The sequence below is a fragment of the Callionymus lyra genome, chromosome 19 (assembly GCF_982586985.1).
Source record: "Callionymus lyra chromosome 19, fCalLyr1.hap1.1, whole genome shotgun sequence".
In the NCBI taxonomy this organism is placed as follows: Eukaryota; Metazoa; Chordata; class Actinopteri; order Syngnathiformes; family Callionymidae; genus Callionymus; species Callionymus lyra.
In genome coordinates this window covers 7945191-7965691 of record NC_141836.1, presented here as the reverse complement: position 1 = coordinate 7965691, position 20501 = coordinate 7945191, and the positions used below count along the sequence as shown (strand labels likewise).

The 20501-nt window shown below is 42.0% G+C and overlaps 2 long non-coding RNA genes across 2 annotated transcripts; both read right to left on the bottom strand.

Annotated features, from left to right (window-relative positions):
• Positions 1-1309: 1309 nt before the first annotated feature.
• Positions 1310-1775, bottom strand: LOC148059296 (uncharacterized). The gene is made up of 2 exons (XR_015709451.1): positions 1650-1775; positions 1310-1568 (listed from the first exon to the last, which is right to left on the bottom strand). It is a non-coding gene; the product is annotated as an uncharacterized LOC148059296 (long non-coding RNA).
• Positions 1776-7377: 5602 nt separating this feature from the next.
• LOC148059295 (uncharacterized) lies at positions 7378-10079 on the bottom strand. Its single transcript, XR_015709492.1, has 4 exons — positions 9987-10079; positions 7768-7913; positions 7634-7707; positions 7378-7556 (listed from the first exon to the last, which is right to left on the bottom strand). It is a non-coding gene; the product is annotated as an uncharacterized LOC148059295 (long non-coding RNA).
• Between the last annotated feature and the right edge of the window lie 10422 nt (positions 10080-20501).

Below are 20501 nucleotides of genomic sequence, written 5' to 3'. Positions count from 1 at the left end.
GACGCTCCAGCTTGAACAACATTGAAGATGAAAGCTTCCAACATGCTCATGACCCTGGCTTACTGGGACATCTGCAGGTGAGAACGTTGACTTTCTACACAACTACAGCAGCTGAGAACCATGTTGTGACTTCAACTCATATTAATGACGAAACTAGCGTTTAGTTATCCGTTTTATTGTTGAACTTTTATATTCATTAACTTTTGTCCTGAAGTTTGTTTGTAAATAAAACAATAGAACTGAGTCTTTCTCGTTCATGCATGTGTTGAATTAAAGTCACTTTCAGTGAAACTGTACTTGTTGTTGAAGCTAAAGCTAATGCTAAGAAGAACACCTGACACTGATGAGGTCAAAGGTCAGAACGTAAAATATTGTAAAAAGTCTTTCAAGGGAAAGTTTCAAACTTATCTATTTAAGGTTTAAATTTTCCTTTTGTTTACAGTTTTTACATTTTTTTTAAATCCACCCTTAAATCTGTCAAACAGTGTTTATTTAAACTAAATATTTAATTTGAACACTTGGAACATACATGTATTTACTTTCCTTTATTAAAGATTAAAACAACATATTCATTCAATATAATAACAGAATGAGACTTTTATTTATAACTTATTAAACAAAGACACACATGAAAAAAAAAGATAATATAGAAATAAAATAAATGGATTTATCTAAATTTGCTCCTAAAAATAACAAATCATGTTTTTTATGTTTTATTATTGTATTACAAAACTATTTTATTGTTAAAGAATAGTTTCTGATGTTTATCTCAGCATTTATTTTTATTAATGAATGTACACGAATGAACATATTAAAATGCACTATTTGCTTTTTGTTACGTGTCAATGCCGCTTGAGGGCGCTGTTGTTACTTAAGGTCTCGGAGATGCATTTAAACGAGACGCGAACAACAAAGTCAATCGTTTAAAGAAACGCAGACATTGATTTAATTTGAATACAAGATGTTTTATTACTTAATCCCTGCAGAAAAGATACATTTTTGTTCCCTTTAAATCCCGAAAGTGTTGATTTAAGTCTATAATTCCAGCTCAGATCTATTCATAAATACAAAGTATTCCAGAAAAATCTAAGTTTATTTTATATAGGTTTTAAGATTATAATATTGATGATTTAAATCAGTCAAACAAGTGAAGTAATTGTATAACTTTTTTTTAACTTTTATTTCTATGTACATTTTTGTATTAATTGTTAATTTGTTTGAACAAAACTGTGATAATTAATATGATAAAAGGTTTGGTAACAAAGCTCGTAAAGTTGTGTTCACGGTGTCTTAGAAACATCTACACATGAAAGTTCATGACATGTTTAATCGTTCAAGTGATGATGAAAATAAATTATTTGAATCATGAACTCCGGAGGAAAATGACAAACACTGAATATTTTCCTCCATCATTCTGAACCTTTAATGTATTTCAACTCTTCACATAGTAGAATCTGTTGTTGTTGTGTAGTTTCATTGATTGTTCTTCTCTTTAGTCTCCAGCTGGCTCAGCTCGTCCGCCCCCTGCTGGAGTTCACTGGTACTGGGTACGAAGAGAAGAAGTCCAACTGTGGAGAAGATTGTTGAACATATGTGACGAAGATTGAACCTTCAAGGTCATCATGAGATCCATCCCTTGCTAACACCACCTGTGAGTGTCTTCAGTCGTCCATGAACTCTGGTTTGGTCCTAATGTCTCTTTTCTGAACAGGTGGTGAGACTGAAGAGAAGGTGTGCGAGGACATGATGGAGAAGCAGGTGATGGACTTGAGGAACATCTAGGTGAGGATGAGCTCCTGTGACTGTTGTATTTTTGTGACATCCTATGTTCTCCACCCAGGACCTGCTGCATGGAGAACCTGAGGAGTCTTCATGCTTTTCTTCAACTTCCTGGGCGACAGGAAGTGGTTGGATGAAGAGCAAGTGTTCCTCACTTGCTCTTCATCCAACCACTTCCTGTTGGGGAGGAGGGGGCCATAGTGGGGTCCGCGGAGGGGGGAGGAGAGACCAATTTTTGATGCCATAGTTTTAGAGATTTTCCATATGCAAAATAAAAGTATAACCCCCTCCTTTTGCTCTCTTGATGTTTCGGGGGAGGACACGGCCCTACTACCCCGGATTCGCGCCCGGTCTGGTTTGCTCCAGCTCCCTGAGTGAAGGGTGGGATTCGAACCCTGAGCTTGTGAGGCTCAGAGAACCGCCAGTCGGTTGATCTCACCACTACACTAGATCACCTTCACAGCAAATATTTTGGTTTTGTTTTATTTGACCTTCACTCTCAGTCAAAAATCTAAAGACTAAAAATACAACCAGGACTTGAACCTAAGACCTTTGGTTGTCTATGCAGGGAGTCTGGCCACTACACTAGATCACCTTCACAGGAAATATTTTGGTTTTGTTTTATTTGACCTTCACTCTCAGTCAAAAATCTGAAGACTTAAAATACAACTAGGCCTTGAACCCAATACCTTTGGTTGTCTATGCAGGGAGTCTGAACACTACACTAGATCACCTTCACAGCAAATATTTTGGTTTTGTTTTATTTAACCTTCACTCTTAGTCAAAATCTCAATAATAGAATTACAGGTAGGCCTTGAACCTAAGACGTTTGGTTGTCTATGCAGGGAGTCTGACCACTACACTAGATCACCTTCACAGCAAATATTATGTTTTTGTTTTATTTGACCTTCACTCTCAGTCAAAAATCTGAAGACTAAAAATACAACCAGGCCTTGAACCCAATACCTTTGGTTGTCTATGCAGGGAGTCTGACCATTACACTAGATCACCTTCACAGCAAATGTTTTCGTTTCGTTTTATTTGACCTTCACTCTAATTCAAAATCTCAAGACTTAAGACATAGTTGGGCATTGAACCCAAGACCTCTGGATGTCAATGCATAGAGTCTGACCACTACACTAGATTACATTCACACTGATTTTTTTTTCGTTTCGTTTTATTTGACCTTCACTTTCAGCCAAAATCTCAAGACTTAAGACATAGTTGAGCATTGAACCCAAGACCTCTGGATGTCAATACAGAGAGGCTGGCCACTACACTAGAAAACCTTCAGATGGAATTTTTCGTTTTGTTTTATTTGACCTTCACTCTGTCAAAATCTCAAGACAAGAGTAACAGGTGGGTTGTGAACCCAAGACCTCTGGATGCCCATGCCAAGAGTCTGACCGCTACACCAGATCACCTTCACAGCAAATATTGTGGTTAGGATTTATTTGACCTTCACTCTGATTTAAAAATAGGTCACTGGCAGAGCAGGAGCGTCTGCGAGTGTCCTCAGTGCAGACAGAGCTTCGAACCGAGACCTGTCCTGCAGAAGAACATCCTGTTGGCCAAGCTAGTGGAGGAGCTGAAGATGAAACAAGCAGCTGAGGACCACTGCTCTGCTGGACCTGAAGATGTGGCCTGTGACGTCTGCACTGGGAGGAAGATGAAAGCCCTCAAGTCCTGTCTGGTGTGTCTGGTCTCCTACTGTCAGGAACGTCTTTAGCCTCATCTAGAATCTCTGGCCTTCAGGAGACACAAGCTGGTCCAGCCGTCCAAGCAGCTCCAGGAGATGATCTGCTCTGAACACAAGGAGGAGAAGAAGATGTTCTGTCGTTCTGATCAGCAGCTCATCTGTCATCTCTGTGCTGTGGACCAACACAAAGATCATGACATCATCTCGGCCGCAGCAGAGAAGAAGGAGAGAGAGAAAGAGATGAAGATCCAGAACAGAGAGAAGGAAGTGAAGTTGCTTCAGCAGGAGCAGGAGAACATCAGCGTCTCTGCTGATGAAGCAGTGGAGACAAGTCAGGAGACCCTCAACCAGATGATCCAGATCCTCCAGAGAACATACTCTGATGTGGAACAGCAGGTCAGATCTCTGCAGGAGACTGAAGCTGCTCGAGTCCGAGGACTTCAGGAGCAGCTGGAGCAGGAGATTTCTGAGCTGAAGAAGAAAGAAGCTGAGCTGCAGCAGCTGTTACTCACCGACAGTCACATCATCTTCCTGCAGAACTGGACCTCACTCTCAGAGGTCAGGGAAGACACAACCTCACTCTCAGAGGTCAGTGACGACACGACCTCACTCTCAGAGGTCAGTGAAGACACAACCTCACTCTCAGAGGTCAGTGAAGACACAACCTCCTCCTCGACCCTTGAGCAAACTCACCGCCGCTTTGAGGAAGTGACAGCAGACCTTCTGAGAGACAGGTGGACCAACATCTCACTGATGATCCATCCAGAGAGAGAGCAGTTCCTCACACACTCACAGGACATCACTCTGGATCCAAACACTGCAGAGTCATGGTTGATGTTGTCTGAAGGAAACAAGAAAGTGACAAACATGGGAGAACATCAGCCTCGTCCTGATCATCCAGACAGATTCAATATTTGTCCTCAGGTCTTGAGTCAAGAGTCTCTGACTGGACGTTGTTACTGAGAGGTGAAGATAAGAGGATATGGTGAAGTAGCAGTTTCATACAAGAACATCAGCAGATCAGGATATGAAAGTTTATTTGGATTAAATGACAAATCCTGGAGTTTATATTGTTACAACTCTGGTTAATCATTTAAACACAACAAGATCAACACTTCCATCTCCAGAGTTAGACCCTCCACAGTGGGGGTCTACCTGGATCACTCTGCAGGTCTTCTGTCCTTCTACAGCGTCTCTGAGACCATGACTCTCCTCCAAACAGTCCAGACCAGGTTCACTGAGCCTCTTCATGCTGGAGTCAATGTTTGGTCCTCGTGTGAGTTTGTGAAGCTGAAGTAGACGACAGTGAGATCGTGTCTCCAGGAGTGACATCATCACATGAAGCTTCAATGTTTGGATGAAAGTCTCTGAGAACGTTTGTTGTTTGTGCTGCAGTGAAGACACAGTGACGTCATGTGACTCGACTTGATCAGATTCTCTGGGATTTGATTCTCACTCACGATGACGAGTCTTCTTTAAATCTTCTCCACTGAACACGTTCATGATGGATCTGGTGTTTCTCCTTCTCTCTCAAACCTGTCAATCCTGAGAAGATAACTTTGACCTTTGAACTGATCACGTTCAATCTTGTTGATGACAAATAATTACTTACTTACTTACTTACACACACACACACACACACACACACACACACACACACACACACACACACACACACACACACAAACCTTTACAGAAAGACATCAACATGTAACAAATATGTTTTATTGTAAATGATGTTCGTCAAAGTCATTTTATTTCTCGTTGTTTTTCAATTTTATTTTCGTTTTGAGTATCAATTACTTTATGTTTCAGACGTTCGGGCTCTGTTTTCTTTTCAATTGACATATTTTGTTACTGTTTAATTCAAAATGTTTGGCATGAAAAATGATTTCTGGTGTTTGTTTTTATCTGTTTATGAATAAACATGAATGAAAATAATGAAATACTTCCTTGTTGTTACGCATCACTGCCGTTTGAGGGCGCTGTGATTACTACAGGTCTTAAATGAGAAGCGAACAAGAAAGTTGTTTATAGCAACACAAACATTGATTTAAGTTGAATACAATGTTTTTTAACCTTATAATTGGAGAAAATAAACATTTTTGTTTCCTTTAAATCCTTTAAAGTGTTTCAATATATTATTTAAAAGATCAATTAAACGTTGAAGTTTCAGAGGATTCACAATGAACGTGCGCGCGCATGTGTGCGTGTGAGAATCAACAAGAAAGTGACAAACATGGAAGAACGTCAGTCTCGTCCTCGTTTTAGTTTAAGTTTTTAAAGCATAGACTCCAGCCAACCCTGTGAGAGGTTGCAAGTTCAACTCCCATCCTTGTCTTTATTATTTGAAAGATTAACATTGAAGTTTCAGCGGATTCTCAATGGACGAGTTATGTTTCCTTACATCCACCAGAGGGCGCTCTAAGAAGAAGAAGTCACATCCGGATGTCCACCTGCGCCGTCACAGTCACGTGACCAAACCAGCTGATGCTCCAGCTTGAACAACATTGAAGATGAAAACTTCCAACATGCTCATGACCCTGGCTTACTGGGACATCTGCGGGTGAGAACGTTGACTTTCTACACAACTACAGCAGCTGAGAACCATGGATTTATCTAAAGTTGCTCCTGAAATGATCCACAGAAAACCTAGTCGAGTAATTTATAAATAATACTTTCAGTAAAATTCTTCAAATATCATGGAACTACAAAGTTATTGATGGAAAAGAAGAAACAACAACATAAACAAATGTCGACGTCTGTCAGTGAAAACAGAACTAAATACAACAAACACTTTTATAGAATAAAGAAAAGGATGTAAATAAACATAAATCATCTTGTGTATCTTTATCAATGATTGAACTGGTTTAAGTGAATATATTAATAGTTACTTAGCTACCCAGCTGCTGCCTCAGTTTTGAGATTTTGACTGAGAGTGAAGGTCAAATAGAACAAAACCAAAAAACAAAGCATAAAGGTGATCTAGTCTAGTTGTTTGACTCTGCATGAACAAACAGAGGTCATGGGTTCAAGACCCAGCTGCTACCTCAGTTTTGAGATTTTGACTGCAAGTGAAGGTCAAATAGAACAAAACCAAAGCATTAGCTGTGAAGGTGATCTAGTCTAGTGGAAGCACTCTCTGCATAGTCAACCAAAGGTATTGGGTTCAAGACCTGGCTGTATTCAGCTGCTACCTTAGTTTTGAGATTTTGACTGAGAGTGAAGGTCAAATAGAACAAAACCAAAAAATTAAGAGTGAAGGTGATCTAGTCTAGTGGTCGGACTCTCTGCATGAACAACCAGAGGTCATGGGTTCAAGACCCAGCTGCTGCCTTAGTTTTGAGATTTTGACTGCAAGTGAAGGTCAAATAGAACAAAACCAAAATTTTAGCTGTGAAGGTGATCTAGTCCAGTGGTCGGACTCTCTGCATGAACAACCAGAGGTCATGGGTTCAAGACCCAGCTGCTGCCTTAGTTTTGAGATTTTGACTGAAAGTGAAGGTCAAATAGAACAAAACCAAAAAATTAAGAGTGAAGGTGATCTAGTCTAGTGGGTGGACTCTCTGCATGAACAACCAGAGGCCATGGGTTCAAGACCCAGCTGCTGCCTTAGTTTTGAGATTTTGACTGAGAGTGAAGGTCAAATAGAACAAAACCAAAATATTTGCTGTGAAGGTGATCTAGTGTAGTGGTGAGATCAACCGACTGGCGGTTCTCTGAGCCTCACAAGCTCAGGGTTCGAATCCCACCCTTCACTCAGGGAGCTGGAGCAAACCAGACCGGGCGCGAATCCGGGGTAGTAGGGCCGTGTCCTCCCCCGAAACATCAAGAGAGCAAAAGGAGGGGGTTATACTTTTATTTTGCATATGGAAAATCTCTAAAACTATGGCATCAAAAATTGGTCTCTCCTCCCCCCTCTGCGGACCCCACTATATCCCCTCCTCACCAACAGGAAGTGGTTCCATGAAGATCAAGTGAGGGACACTTGATCTTCATGGAACCACTTCCTGTTGCCCAGGAACTTGAAGAAAAGCATGAAGTCCGAAGGTTGTCCATGCAGCAGCTTCAGATGCTCCTGTGGTGGAGAACAGAGGATGTCACAACTCTGCAGCTCAAAGGTCAAATACAACAGTCACAGAAGCTCATCCTCACCCAGATGTTCCTCAAGTCCACCACCTGCTTCTCCATCAGGTCCTCACACACCTTCTCCTCTTCAGTCTCACCACCTGTTCAGAAAAGAGACATTAGGACCAAACCAGAGTTCATGGACGACTGAAGACACTCACAGGTGGTGTTAGCGAGCCATGGATCTCATGATGACCTTCAAGGTTCAATCTTCGTCACACATCTTCAACAATCTTCTCCACAGCTGGACTTCATGTCCTCGTACTCAGTACCAGTGAACTCCAGCAGGGGCTGAGCCAGCTGGAGACTAAAGAGAAGAACAAATTACCAATTAATACAAAAATGTACATAGAAATAAAAGTAAAAAAAAGTTATAAAATTACTTCACTTGTTTGATTGATTTAAATCATTAATATTATAATTTTAAAACCTATATAAAATAAACTTAGATTTTTCTGTAATACTTTGTATTCATGAACAGATCTGAGCTGGAATTATAGACTTAAATCAACACTTTCGGGATTTAAAGGGAACAAAAATGTATCTTTTCTGCAGGGATTAAGTAATAAAACATCTTGTATTCAACTTAAATAGAAAGGCACTATATAAATAGAGATTATTATTATTATTATTATTATTAAATCAATGTCTGCGTTTCTTTAAACGATTGACTTTGTTGTTCGCTTCTCGTTTAAATGCATCTCCGAGACCTTAAGTAACAACAGCGCCCTCAAGCGGCATTGACACGTAACAAAAAGCAAATAGTGCATTTTAATATTTTCATTCGTGTACATTCATTAATAAAAATAAATGCTGAGATAAACATCAGAAACTATTCTTTAACAATAAAATAGTTTTGTAATACAATAATAAAACATAAAAAACATGATTTCTAACCGATTAATTTGTCATGTCGAAAAAAATCCATTGAAATTAATATTGAATGTAAGTAAGTAATTTGTATTTATATAGCGCATTTCCAGTGAATAAAAATAAGAATATTTCTCTTCATCTTAAACTGAAAGAGATATTATTGTTAGGGACGCATCGATCTAAAAATAATCTAAAACTCTTCAGCGTTCAATAAAATCTTCACATTTGCAAAACCTAATCAATTTGAAGCAGCGAAGACTATTATTTTGCTTTTATTTAACTTCCAGTTCATTTAAATTGTATTGTTCTAAACACCTGCATAATGTTTTTGTAATTTTTAGTTAAATAAAACAATGTTAAACTATTTCACCACGTTTAAGTACTTTCTGAACATCTTGAGTATGTTGCAACAACACCGTGATAATAATGATACCTGTAATGATTTTGATCACAATGATCGTCACATAAAGTTGTGAGACAGTTACATCCCTCTTTTAATTTTACAAAAGTATTTTTTATTTAGTTCTAAAATGTTGGTTTTGACTTAAAGATCATGATGCCTGCAATGCTTTATGTTCCTCACAATATTGTTACTTTGTTTATGAAATCTTGTTGAACACTTTCTTCTTCATTCAAATAAAAAACTGTGGTTCCATGTGGTTTTTATTTTTATTCAAAGCACGAGCAGAGTTCTCTCAAAGTTGGTAATAAAGTTGATATTTTAACACTAGTACCAGTCGATACTAAATGAATTTGGACCAGAGAAGTTGTTAATTTTTTTTTATTTACTTAAAGTATTAAATGGATTCAAAGTAAATAGAAGAAATATTTGTGATTTCCTCAAATAATTATACAGGAATTTATAATTATTTTCATGAGCAAACTTAAATGTATCCATTATTTTCAATTCAATATTATCTTTTTTTCCAAGTAGTTCTTTGTCGTTGGTCCGTTATAAATAAACATCTCATTCTGTTTAAACTAATGAGTGTGAAGACAAAATGTTCAAAATAAATATTAAGTGACCAGAGATTTTTATTTTCTTTTTTTTTTTAAATCCAGCCCTAAATCTGTCAAAGTGAACAAAAGTAAAAGTAAAACATTTTTCTTACTTTAAACCTTGAATGAGTTTGCATGAATAAAAGTTTCCCTCAAATGACCTTTAAGAATATTTAACAACATTTTCTTGAATAATATTTGACCTTCTGCATGTGAATAATGTATTGACCTTTGACCTCATCAGTGTCAGGTGCGCTCCTTAGCATTAGCTTTAGCAACGACTACAGTTGCACTGAAAGTGACTTTAATTCAACACATGCATGAACGAGAAAGACTCAGTTCTATTGTTTAACTTTACAAACAAACTTCAGGACAAAAGTTAATGAATATAAAATAGACAACATAGAATCACGACTTTTAATAAACGCTAGTTTCGTCTTTAATATGAGTTTAAGTTCACAACATGGTTCTCAGCTGCTGTAGTTGTGTAGAAAGTCAACGTTCTCACCCGCAGATGTCCCAGTAAGCCAGGGTCATGAGCATGTTGGAAGTTTTCATCTTCAATGTTGTTGAAGCTGGAGCATCAGCTAGTTTGGTCACGTGACTGCGCAGGTGTGCGCACACACCGGGCGGCCACAACATCCGGATTGTGATTTCTTAGAGCGCCCCCTAGTGGATGGAAGTTGAAGTTTAAGAATTCGTTAAACTTCAAAGTTTAATTTATATTTGAATCCATGCATTGATCAGATTAATTTGAAACTATAACAAAAATTATTAGTTTACGTGGACATTTAAGTTTGTTTGAATTATCTGTAGAACAATGAAACATGTAGTTGATCTCCTTCAACCCCAAGTAAGTAAGTTATAGTTGATTGTGAAGAGCTTTCTAGACCAGGGTCACAAATTGTTAAACAATAAAAAGCAATACACGTTTAAAAATTCCTACAAATTTGAAAACTCTACAAGACAAAAGACACACACCTCCCAGAATTAAGATCCAGACGCTCTTCTATTTATTGATCCTAGATAAAGGTTTACAATGTTACACTTTTGTTTCCACATATTGAAACAATCCCCAAATTAATGGCCAACTTTTCATTTATATATGTTTCAACTGTGTTCTATTGAGTCTATATTTAACTCTCGAACAAAATCTCACAACGACTTAAGGGACATTTCCACCAAAATTGTAGTTTATGACCTAGTTTATGACCTTAGAGAAGGTCAGGGCGTCATCGAGCGGCTCTGGACAAAAGAGTGTTGAGACTGAGGTTTCCTTAATATAATTTAATATAGTAAAGTTCTATTTATATTATATAATATAGTAAAGTTTTATAGTAAAGTAATATAATAAAGTTCTACCTACCTTGTTATTAATTTCTGCTTCTTCCTCGACATCATTGACAGTCTTTACTGTGTTAATGTCTAATGTTGAAAAAAAATACATGCATTGGATGATTCGAGTTGAACTGGGAGATTCTGTGACACGTCTGTAACACTATTGTTGTCATGAAGTTGTAAATACACATATAAAAATAACGTCTAAATCCTAATAAACAAGGAGTAGATTGAAGGAGATCTCCATTCAACTTTGAGTAACTATTTCCATCCACCAGAGGGCGCGCTAAGAAACTACACTTCGGATGTTGTGGCCGCCCGGTGTGTGCGCACACCTGCGCAGTCACGTGACCAAACTAGCTGATGCTCCAGCTTGAACCACATTGAAGATGAAAACCCCTGAGTTATCTATCATAACCTCAGGTTCTACGAGTTGGTGCGAAGCCCTCTAACAGCTTCGCTATTGGTTTACCCCGAGGCACCGCCTCGTCTCTGAGAAAGCTTAATGAACTCGCCACCCAGCAGGGGGCAGTCCACTTCCTATAAAGGCGGGAAGCACCCGCCGCACTTTCTCCAACTGAAAACTCAGCGAGAAGGGCGGCCGCTGGGCGACGAGGTTGGAGGGCTTCGCACCAACTCGTAGAACCTGAGGTTATGATAGATAACTCAGGGGTTCTACGTCATTGGTGCTCCGCCCTCCAACGGCTTCGCTATTGGTTTACCCAAAAGGCGAAGCCTGACGGGATAAATGTACCCCCAGCTGGACGCCGCTCCTGGAGCAGCATCGCTAGGGCCCCGCCGGCCCAGGGTCCAAACCCACTTGAGCCGTAGGCCCTGAGGGGGGCACAGCAGCGCTCAAAACAGTATGAGCTACTGATCCCGCCGTTACGTCGAGGAGATAGGCCTTAGCGAAGGTAGACGTGGACGCCCAAGAGGCAGCTGAGCAGATATCCTCTGCTGCCACACCCCGCAAAAGAGCCACTGAGGCTGCCACGCCACGGGTGGAATGTGCCCTCAGACCGCTAGGAGCGGATCCACCCGCTGCTCGGTAGGCCCGGATAATGGCCGATCTCACCCAATGAGAGAACCTCTGGGGGGAGACCGCCTCTCCCCGCCGGCATCTACCGTGGCAGACAAAAAGGGCATCAGAGCGCCTAAACTCGGCCACCCGCCGCAAGTAACAGGCCAACGCCCTCACTGGACACAACAGGTGGAGACGTTCCTGACCCGGGTCCGAGTGAGGCGGCGGGTGAAAGGCCCGCAGCGTGAAGGTCGTCGCCCGGAACAAGGAACTCAGAATCTTCGGGCGGAACGCTGGGTTAGGACGCAAAGACACCGAAGACTCCTCGACGCCAAAGGAAAGACACTCAGGGCTAATGGAGAGGGCACAAAGCTCACTTGCTCTCTTCGTGGTTGTTAGTGCCAGAAGGAGCGATACCTTGAAAGACAAGACATCCAGTGGGACTTGGTCAAGAGGCTCGAAGGTCGGGCCTGTGAGAGAGTCCAGTACCAACTGGAGATCCCACTGAGGGCTGGAAGGCCTTGCAGGAGGTCGAAGCCTGCAGGCACCCCGCAGGAAACGCGCCACCAAGTGGTGGGCGCGAACCGAAGCACCCTCAAAACCGACATGCCTCGTCGCTATGGCTGATGCGAACACTCTCAGTGTCGCCACAGTCCGCCCGTTATCCAGCAAATGTTGCAGGAAAGACAGGATAGCGGAGACCAAACAAGAGCTGGGGTCCAAGGACCTGTCTGAACACCAGCGGGAGAAAATCCCCCACTTTGAGGCATAAAGCCTGCGTGTTGACGGGGCCCGGGCGTTCTCCAGCGTGTGGAGAACGTCCGGGTCCAAAGTCCCGATCAGCTCGTCCCGTGCAGGAGCCACACCTTGAGAGGCCGGCCCAGCACCGGGGGCGCTGTCAGAGTCCCCCCGCCTGACACAGGGCAGCGGGGCCCCAAGGGATGGCCCCCGAGGCCCCGACCGCCATGCGCACCAGCTCTGGGAACCAGAGCGCCCCCGGGGAGTCTGGTGCCACTAGAATTAACCTCAGCCCCCCCCACCTCGTCCTCCGAATCAAGGGGAGAAGGAGCCGCGGAGGAGGGAAGGCGAACAGCAGACCGACCGGCCACCTCGAATGCGCTAAAGAGTCCACGCCTAGTGGGGGGCAATCCGAAGAGGGCATTTGAAGTTCTCCTTGCTGGCGAAGAGGTCTGCAACCGGGTGACCGAATCGAGACCAGATCTCGCTTGCCACTGCCTCGGACAGACCCCATTCGTCCTGGACGGCCCCCCTCGACAGTCTGTCCGCTACTGCATTCAGCTCGCCCGGTACGTGCTGGGCTCTGAGCGAAAGCAGGTGACAGTCCGGCCACAGCCAAATCTTCCTTGCCACACTCAGAAGGGCTGGGGATCTGACTCCACCTTGGCGATTTACGTACGCCACGGCGGTGGAGCTGTCTGATAGTACTAGGACGTTGGACCGTGACAGTTGGGGAGAGAGGTGAAGCAGGACATTGTGAATCGCCTTCAGCTCTAGCCAGTTTATGTGTCTGAGCACCGGACTGCTCCAGACCCCACTGGCGTAGGCCTGACCCGAGGTGCCTCCCCAACCTGTCAGAGAAGTGTCTGTAAACACTTGAGTGTAACGAAGGACGCAACCCAATGGAACTCTCCGCCTGAGGTTGGCGTGAGAGTTCCAAAACTGGATGTCCTGCAAAACCCGAGCGGGAAGGCGCACTTTCCGACCTCTTTCCTGCTTGAGGTCTAGCTTGAGACGACCAAACCATCTCTGAAGCTCCCTCATGTGCAGCAAGCCCAGCCGAACAACCGTGTGGGCTGCCGCCATGAGCCCCAGGAGGGACATAACAGTGCCTGCTGTTGTCACGTGACACCGAGCTTCCAGCAACTGTGTTGTCAGTCGGAGAATGGGCTGGATACACACGTCCGGGAGGCGCGCGTATCCTTCCTCCGAGTTCAACAGTACCCCCAGGTAAACTAACTGTTGAACTGGAGTCAGAGCGCTCTTGCTGAGGTTCACTGTGAACCCCAGGGTGGCAATATGGCTCAACACCTTCTGTGTGTGAGCGTAACTTTCTGCCTCTGACCTGGCAAGGATCAACCAGTCGTCCAGATAGGTCAAGATCCTTACCCCACTCACTCTCAAAGGCTCCACTGCCGCTTCCACACACTTGGTGAAGGTCCTGGGTGCCAGAGAGTAGCCGAACGGGAGTCGAGTGTATTGAAACACCCGACCCTCGAGGGCGAAACGCAAGTACTTTCGATGTCTCTTGACTATTGGTATGTGAAAGTACGCGTCGGTCAGGTCGATAGATGTCATCCAATCTCCTGGACATACACCTGAACGGGCGGGTAGCTATGAACTTGTTCAAATAGCTGAGGTCCAGAATGGGCCTCCAACCCCCGGTCTTCTTCGCCACGAGGAAGTACCGGGAGTAAAACCCTGTCATCATCTCGGCTGCAGGGACCAGTTCTACGACCTCCTTCTGCAGCAGAGTAGACACCTCGTTTCTCAAACAGGATAATTTCTCCTGCTCCGCCATACGCGTCCAGAGAATCCCTGAAAAACGCGGGGGTTGACGGGCAAACTGTAGCGCATAGCCCCGCCTGATTACTCCCCCCAGCCAAGTGGGTCTTATAAGTAAAACCAGGCGACTCCAAGCCGAATAATGTTCTGTCAGAACCGCAGCCCTGGCGAACCTTGGGTAGTCCTCCGGCCCGCCCCCCAAGGACGGGCCGTAGACGAAAGGGCATCACACAAGCCGCGTCTCTATCTCTTGAATCCACAGAGCATGTACTCGAGTTGGATTCACTAGAACCCCCACTCTCATACATAAAAGCCGGCTCTGTGGGAGAAGCGCGCAAGTGCGCGTGAGACACCTCAGATGCGCGTCGTGCGTGTTCCCTTCCCCCCCCGGAAGTCTTCCCAACTCCCTGAGCACTTCTTAGTGTCACCGGAGCTGACAAAACCCGCGATGTGGAGGAATGCGCTGGAGAATTAACCCGGAGCTGAAGTGAGTTAGGTCGCGCGCGCGTCGGCACCGCATCACTCACCCGGTCCCGTACATTCTCCAGCCCCGCTGGCGGTCCCGATCTGTTCGTCACTCGTGAGATCCGACCGCCACGCACCTCTCCAGTTGATCGACCAGACGGGACGGAAGTTCCTCGCCCTCGCCTGGTCTCAGAACGGCGAGAAAACTCGCGCGTAAAAACACCAGGTTGCGTCAGTTCCATGACACTTCTCCGCCGCCAAACGTGACGTCCTCCACGGTGCCAGTGTTTGTAGACAGCGCTGTGGGAAAAGGAACAACCTCCGGTCAACATAGACATGTCCGGACTAGTTCCACTCACCTCATCAGCTGTCACGCTCTGTCGGGCACGAGCGCTGGTCGACGCGGAAGTAAACACAGCTGACTCAGCCGGTCTCGCGGACCTCTGCTCGTCTGTAAACAAAACACATGGCCACAGTCGAGCTCCCGGGTCGAGGGCGGCACGTACCGTATCCGAGGGCTCCGGGACACCGCGCCGCCAGTCCACCCCGTCCACACGGCAATAGGGTCCGTAGGATCCTACGGGAGGCCCTGAAGCCATGGGAGAGGCAGACCCTCGCCGCGCGTAGCCCCAGATCTCGTCCAGATCTCAAGCCGTTGGAGGGCGGAGCACCAATGACGTAGAACATCCAACATGCTCATGACCCTGGCTTACTGGGACATCTGCGGGTGAGAACGTTGACTTTCTACACAACTACAGCAGCTGAGAACCATGGATTTATCTAAAGTTGCTCCTGAAATGATTCACAGAAAACATAGTCGAGTAATTTATAAATAATACTTTCAGTAAAATTCTTCAAATATCATGGAACTACAAAGTTATTGATGGAAAAGAAGAAACAACAACATAAACAAATGTCGACGTCTGTCAGTGAAAACAGAACTAAATACAACAAACACTTTTATAGAATAAAGAAAAGGATGTAAATAAACATAAATCATCTTGTGTATCTTTATCAATGATTGAACTGGTTTAAGTGAATATATTAATAGTTACTTAGTTTGAACTGTGATGATTAATATGATCAAAGGTAACAAACATGTTAAAGTTAACATCTTAGAAACATGTGAACATGAAAGTTCTCGTTGAATCATGTGATGATGAAAATACTTTGAATCATGAACTTGTTACGATAACAAAGTAACAAACACTGAAGTATTTTCCTCCATCATTCTCAACCTTCAGTGTTCAGCAGACTTTCTTTCAAACGTATTTTTTCCACAAATAACCTTTATATTTTGTCACGCCAATCGTTATTTGTTTTTACATTTTAATCATATTTAAATGTAGCACAAGACTTGTCTCCTTTCTGTGATGATGAAAAAGAATTCAAACTAACAGTTTATATTTGTTAATTTTAAACATGTCTGACATGAATCACACTATTGTAAATGAGTGCTCTGGTGTAAATGTTTATATTTTACATACACGGTTATTAACCGAGGCGAGAAATGGATTATTTAAATGTTAAAACATCTTCAGATGAAGTTTAACGAGAATAAAAGTGTTCATCAGTAACTTTGCGTCATTAGAATGTGTCTCACCTGCACGGGTTTGAATGTATTCTTATTATATTCGTGAGATAAAGGTAATTAACAAATAGTCATCACGTGATGTTGTATTAAACACGTGTGTTTTAAGGATGTTTCCTCGATCACGTGATCATGAGGAAAACAAGTATTTGTTGCGCTTTTAATTGGAAGTTTGACGGAACTGACGTCATGTTTCTGTGACTCTAGAAGAACGTGAAGCGATCAAACGCGCATTATTTTGTTCGATATATTATTAAAAAAACAAGCTTTTAATTCTATATCATTTTTCTGAATTGCGTAAAATGACTGTCGGGAAGTCTGAACGTTTTGCTCTTTTTATTCTCGATTCATATGAACTTTACGTCTTCATTATTTTTCTTATATCAAGCGATCTGCTTCGCGATCGGTCGGTAGATGTCATGTCTTAAAGCGACAGATGCAGGAAGTAATGAAGTTCGAAAATAGAACATTCATTGATGATTTCCCACTGGTTGAAAATCACTGACTTATGCAGTACCTCCATATCAAGTTACTACACTCATTAGTTCTTTTAATTTCTTCTATACATTTTCAAAATCACCATTTTTGGGCGATATTTCACATACATTTATGTAAAACCATCACAATTGTAATTACAAAATATATGTGAAATATTGCATGAAAATAGTGATTTCAAAAATAAATGTAAAAAACTAATGAGTGTTAACATATATATGGAGGCCCTTCTTTAGTCACGTGAACATGGAGTTATTAAGAAGTCAACCCTTTTTCGGTGTTCGTCTATTGGAGGACGGTCCCTTATACGCCGCCTGCATAGAGTATTTTCTCAGGACAATATTTAGAAATATTCAGGTTCAAACGCTTGAAGTCAATTCAGCAGGTGATTCTGGTTAGAAAGAGGTAAGATTTGTAATTCAACACCTTAGCGAGTTATTAACGCGCAAAGATCGAATCTGTCAATATCGAGTCAACTTTACAAATAACATTGATGCGCAACAACAAGTTTATTATTTCCATTCGTTGTTTTTCGTTATCCTTTTAGTAACTTACTTTACGTAAGCAAAAAATTATAGACTCAAATAATATTGCCTTAAGTTAAATTTGCTAAGTAACTAACATAAATAAAGATTTAGATTTTCTTTCTCGTTTTTATTTCTGGGTGTAATAAAGGTTTTCTGATTCTGATACAATACCATCAATTGATCATTTTACATTCAAAGAGTGGAAACATTTCTTCCTCATAGTAAACCAACAGTTCGCAGCCTTCAAGTATAATAAACATTTGTAGATTTATTGACACATGTTCTTTACTATCACTGTTGGAATCAATAATAGTTGTTGATCATCTTAATTATTTGCGCAATGATAACAGTGTTGAGAGCAGACGGTAAAAATGTAAACATTCATCTTTCAAATGTGGTTACAGGTTATTAAAGATTAAATCAAGAGATGATTATTTAGAACTAACTTTGAAATTCACACGTATTTCTTTGTGAGGATAAGATGGTTTTTAAATGTGAACTTAAGAATTATTATCAGAGTATTTTTGTAATATGCATTTAAATGCTTGAACTTTTTTATTTATTATAAAGATACGAGTCAAATAAAAGTAAATGTATCATCTTCTCTGCTATAAAACTACTTTACTTTATTTATGCAAGTAAGTTACTTGGTTTGTTACCTTTAAACCTCTTATATTGAGTCTGTAATTTTAAGATTACGTTGCTTACATAAATATACTCACCATTAAGGTGTAAAGTAAAAGGAGAGTCAACTTTTTAAGCCGCCGGCATAACCCCCTCCTTCAGCCTCTTGAAATTCCGGGGGGAGGACACAGACCCTCCCCCCTGGCTCTCACCCCCGGTGTGATTTGATCCAGATCCCCGGCGACGGGCGAGAATTGAAGCATTACGCGCACTTAAGGGTTGTTCATCTCACCACTACACCAGATCACCTTCACAGCAAATCTTTTCGTTTCGTTCTATTTGACCTACAAAAACCTGGTCAAAATCTCAAGACAAGAGTAACAGGTGGGTTTTGAACCCAAGACCTCTGGATGTCCACACAGAGAGTGCTACCACTGCACTACAGCTCGACTCTGTTTGAGTTCGTTTGGACGCCTTTGACCTTCACCCTGGTAAATCTGAGCATTCAAAGGGTCTCTTGATCAGTTGAACTTATGTCTGATAGTAGCTCAGTCAGTTGAGCACTGGGTTAGTAACTGAGTGGTTGTCGGTTAAATTCCCACACGGTCATGTTGCTACAGTCACTGGTTCTTTTAAAGCAGGAGGATCGACCTGAGGTTCAAAGAGTCTCTGGATCTCACGGACTCATGTGTGTTGATGGCTCAGTGGGTTCAACACCTGGTTACTGACACAAGGATCAACGGTTAGAGTCCCAGTGCTACAGGGTCAGTGATCTGGTGCTGCTGGAGAGGGGTCAACCCCCCCATAGAGTTTGTTAAAAAAGATTACATTTAATGATAAATGTAGGTGGGAAGGTAAACGTGGTAAAATATTTGTCCTCAGATGTCTCTTGAAAGTATGCAATTATTAAATAGATGTAGACAATTAGATTATTCAGAGATAAATGGTACACGACCCCTCGGTCAGTAACCAGGTTAATCTTTTGTTCAATTCTTTTTTATTAGCACAAGCTCAAGTTAACAACACTGGCAAGAGTTATAAAAGTGTCTTACATGTCTGACTTACATGAAGTTGACCTACTAAGGTATCCTTAAGTTTTATGAAATGGTTTAAAAAATGTTAATTTTCTAAAGGTATCATGTTTAAAAACATCTTGAACACGGATTATACTTTTATTTTGCAGCTGAACAAGTGGCTTAAAAATGTCTGACTCCTCAGGTTCTCCATGCAACAGGTTCAGATGCTCCTGTGGAGGAGAACAGAGGATGTCATAAGTCTACAGGTCAAGTCCATGACCTGCTTCTCCATCATGTCCTCGCTCACCTTCTCCTGCTCAGGAAGGAGACATTAGGACCAAACCAGAGTTGATGGACGACTGAAGACACTCACACAGGTGGTGTTAGCGAGCCATGGATCTCATGACGACCTTGAACGTTTAATCTCCGTCACATATGTTCCACGATCTTCTCAAGAGCTGGACTTCTGCTCTTCGTACCCACTACCAGTGACCTCCAGCAGGGGGCGGACGAGCTGAGCCAGCTGGAGACTAAAGAGAAGAAATTAGTGAAACTACACGTTTACACGACAACAGAATATAATAAGTGAAGTTTCTAAGACACAACTTTAAGATGTTTGTTACCAAACCTTTGATCATGTTATCCAAGTTTTGTCCTCAAAAACAAGATATTTATTTAAACGAGGGAAACAAAAAAACATGGACCAAAAACATCTTGTATTCAACTTAAATGTGTTTCTAGAGTTTGTTGTTCACTTTTCATTTAAATGCTGCTCCGAGGCCTTTAACAACGACAGCGCCCTCAAACGGCATTGACACGTAACAACAAGGAAGTATTTCAATAGTAATTTAGACGACGCCTGTCATCACTAGAATCTGCTTTAATTCACTAAACAGTGAGTTTAATACAGGTTAAATAAATAAAAATTATATATATATATATGACACAAGTTTAGGTCGTAACAATGTTAAACACTTTAATGTTTAATGGATCAAATGATCCAAATTTCAGGATCACGACAGAAAACTAAATCAGTTTATTGGATTTGTTTACATCACTTTTGTTTTAATATATGTTATTTTATTCACCACCTCTCTCCCCCCCAACATGCCCTACTGCCTCAGCTGGGCCGCTCGTTGGACTCGGTGGAGGAGGTGGGAGAGAGGAGGACACTCTCCAGACTATCCTCCATCAGGGACAACACTCTCCACCCACTGCACCTGACCGTGGAGGAGCAGCTCCTTCAGTGGCTCAGGCCCCCCAGTGTAGGAGCGTTATAGAAGGTCCTTCATCCCAACTGGTGTCAGGATATTTAACTCTCTACTTTAAATATCCTGATGCTAATCCGTAGTGTTTTTCTTCTCGTGTGTTTTATTTTATTTATTTTTTTTATATTTTATTTTGTTAATAGTGTTAAATTTCT